This window comes from Lactuca virosa, chromosome 6, assembly GCF_052849685.1.
Source record: "Lactuca virosa cultivar CGN04683 chromosome 6, Lactuca_virosa_CGN04683_v6, whole genome shotgun sequence".
NCBI lineage: Eukaryota > Viridiplantae > Streptophyta > Magnoliopsida > Asterales > Asteraceae > Lactuca > Lactuca virosa.
In genome coordinates this window covers 57,838,728-57,842,739 of record NC_136431.1, presented here as the reverse complement: position 1 = coordinate 57,842,739, position 4,012 = coordinate 57,838,728, and positions in this window count along the sequence as shown.

The following is a 4,012-nucleotide window of genomic DNA, read 5'->3' as shown; positions in this document are numbered from 1 at the left end:
ACTGATAGGTTCAGTGACTTAACATGGCTATTCCACCATGTCAGGGCTCTGTCAGAGAAGGTGCATGCAACAAACTTCACTTTGCTCCCTTCTGGGGACAGACAGATTTCGAAGACCAAATCTGTTTTCTCGAACCATCGCATCAGAGCAATGACTCCCCCATTTCCATTAATGGATTTGGGTTTGCAGTTCATGAAGTCCTTATACGAACACTCCTGTGGGTGTCCGTGGGTATCTCTAGGGTTAGTTATGTGGGGACCGCTACCAGATCTACTGGTACTACTTGCACGGATGTGAGTTATAGCAGTTGTTACTGCGACCATTATCACTGCTTGGAGAGCGGCAGGATCGAATTGTGGTGGTGGATTCTATGTTGTGATATTGGCCACGTGCCTTACAGGTCTACCGCGAGGCATCTTTTGCTAAAAAAATACAAATATGAGATGAAAATAAGTCTATAGCAGTGGTTATAAGCCGAAAGCTGAATGACTAAGTTATCCTAGTTCTGAGTGTATCTGGTTATGACTTTCATAGGGCTCTGGAAAACAATTCATAATGGGAGTCTATATAAAACATATTTTATGAATCAGAAGTGGCTATTCTCGAATGAATCTCTGTGAATTGAATATCCGTTACTAGCTGCACGAAAAAGAAGTAATTCTAACACATAGTGTGAGTAGTGTATTCACTAGCTCACTAAGTCAATTAAGGTTATTATTTATTAGTGCGACGCATAGGATGTTTTGGTTTCTTCGGCTGATCCCTCCTGGGAAAACTCCTCTTGAATCTCTTTTTGTTTCTCCTTGACTCCTCTGCTGACTGCTATGATGGAGTGGTTACATCTATCTGGGTTTGTCGTGCGAGAATGGAAGTGTCTAAAGAATCTATGAGATTAAGTGAAACATTATGGGGTGATCCTTACCAGGTCCTCCTATAATTGCGCAGTGTATACAAGTTGTATATAATTTAAGATTAAATAGACCTTCGAATAAGTGATCCTACTCTAAAACCACAACCAAACAAGGAACAGGAAGTAGAGCATAGATCACAAATTCTAAGTCTATAAAATCTCAATTATATAAAACCTTGGGAGTATACACTCCGGAATTATAGACCTACCAGAAGGGTCTTTTAAATTTTCACATAAGTTATTTATAGTGCCTAAAATACTCCTATATTATTTTAATGTAATGAACTTGGTATGTTTTAAACTTGTTGTTGTCTTATAGTATCATAAAATACTCCTATAGTATTTTAACTTTATGTTCTGATCTAGAAATCCTTCGTATATAGAGTTAGGTAAGTTTTAAGACTGTTGCAACACCACATCACTTCCAAACACATGTTGGTCATATCTCAAATGAATATAGTTGATCAGGCTATATTGATACCAGATATGATTACATAACTGTCCAAGTTTGACCGCAGTGTCCAACCTTTAAATACTTCTGTTTCGTTCTTCTTGTGATACTTGTTCTAGTATGTATATATGTATAAGCATGTATGTATACTTTTATAAAATATTGTTATATTTTTTAAATATACTTTTATTCAGAGCACTTCGGCCCCACGCGAAGCAGGTTCAAAGCGAACCGAAACCTCAAATTCTCCGGATAGGAGCAGGTATAGAAACATCCCTCGACATCAGAGATCCATCTCATTGCGGAAAACGGATCCTAGGTCCCATCAAACTCGGGTGGCTTCATGTTGGTGAACTCCATGTACCACAACGAATCACCCCCTATGGTCTCGCAACAGCAAAAGCTGTTGTGGCTGCGGCAACGACAGCCTCAGAGACAACGGCATAACGCTCATCAAAGGTCTCAATCATCGTGGTCTTGATAGACCCAAACATCTATGGAATAGCCTCTCGGATTGTTGTGGCCACCTCCGCGACAATCATCCTACAAATCTCACTATCACTGGCACTCGACCTCTCAGGGTCGCTGGAGCCTGAACCTCGAGTAACCACCATACTGAAATGCATAAGAAAATCATCAACACAACCTTAACACATATATCAACTCTTACACCCCTATAGGCTCTCTAGTCCCCTAAGGTTATTTCCTGAGCCACGTACGAATCTGGTGCTTTCAGTAGTACGAGGCCAATACTACCTTCCACACCAATCCGTATTCATCTCGGGTCCCAACCTCTAGACCCCAAGAACTATACCTCCTCATGACAGCTATTGTAACATCCCAATACCATGTATAACTTATAAACCCTTATTTAGTTGTAATTGTCAAGTTTGGCCCTTTATTTGAGTAAAGGTGGTAGTTGAGTACGTGGGGTGTACACGTGTGTATGCTCAACAAACTCATGTGCGTGATTTGGACGCAAAAGCCACCTAGTACGCTGGGTGTACTAGGCTCAGAGTGAAAACCCTAATTGTGGGGTGTGTCCCTATTTAAGCAACATGATGGCCTCATTTCTGGCCACCATTTCCAGCCCTCAACCCTCTCAAAACCCTAATTTTCGTCCCTTGAGCTTGAGTGTCCATTTGTGAGCTTCTAAGTGTTCTTCTGGTATCCTTGCAGTGAAGAAGGAGCATTGAAGAGAATAGAGTTGCAGTCTAGGCTTTGGATCTGAGCTTTTCTGTGGTTGGAGCATCAGTTGAAGGTATAAAGCTCAAAGCTTTCTCATCCTTTTTGATTTGTGCATAATATGGTCCATTTTATGGTTTTTGGTCCCAAAGCTTGAAGCTTTATGAGTTGTTGAACTCCAGAGCCTAATATCTGTCCCTTTGAGTGTTTTTAATGGAGCGGATTCATAAAAATGGAGTTTTGGACGTCAAAACCACCCCATGCATGAGATATGAGCATTTTTGGGAGAAAAGAGTGAGAGTTTTTGGGTTTGGGACTTTCTCAGCCATGCAAAGGCTTAAAGTCACGAACTTTATGGAGTATGAGCCTTTAGGAAGTCCAGATCTGAGAGTAGAGCTATGGTCTTAACGAATTAATACCAAGAGAGTAAAAAGAAGAAGTCTGGGACGTACGTCGAGCGTAATCCCAGTACATGCAACGTAGGGTCAAGGATCCCCGATGCATGCATGGCGAGGTAGTACACCCAATGTACGCGCTGCAGTTGACTTTTGTTGACTTTTAGGGTTTGGTCAAATTATGGGCTATAGAGGCCATGGAAAGGTAAAATGGTCTTTTATCCTTCTGTGAATTTGTATAGGGTTTAACCTAGCTTATTTGAGGGTCGTTTATTAATTAGATATAGTTATTGTATGTGTTAGGCGGAGACTAGACCGGTGATTCGTGTACGAGGTTTATTTGCTTGCTTACGAGGTGAGTCTTCTCACTATACTTACCTAGAGTGGTAATCTTTGTATGACCGGAGGGTCTTGTATGCTATTATTAAGTATTGTGATATCCAGCATTATGTATTTGTGATTTATGCTGTGTATTATTCTGAGTTTTACTGAGTTAGGACCGGAGGGTCCATGCGAGTTGTGGGACCGGAGGGTTCCACTGAGACACATTGACCGGAGGGTCATATTCGAGATATAGCCATGAGATGCTAACATGATGTGTGTGGTATTTTGGGGAACTCACTAAGCTTCGTGCTTACCGTGTTATGTGTTATGTGTTTCAGGTACTTCTCAAGATCACGGGAAGGCGCCAGCTTGATTGTACACACGAGACGAAGTTATGTTTTGAGGATCCTGGATTTTGTTTAAACAATTTATGAATATGTGTTTTTGATAAATTGTCATTTTGGGGATTTGTGAACTGTTTTTATGATAATTATGTGATTTTTAAAATGAAAAATTTGTTTAAAAATTTACGGTGTTACAGCTATGGACCTGCCCTAATGGTTCCTGAGAACCTCAATATACATCTAGATACTAGTTCTAGACCACTCCCAGCACTGCTCTACCTTACGGGCTCTCCGCTACCCTCGCCATTTGCCTCGCGTATGCCAATTGTACATAGTACGAGACTCGATAGACATTGGAATAAATGATCCTACCTCAAACCCACAACCAAACAAGGAACAAACA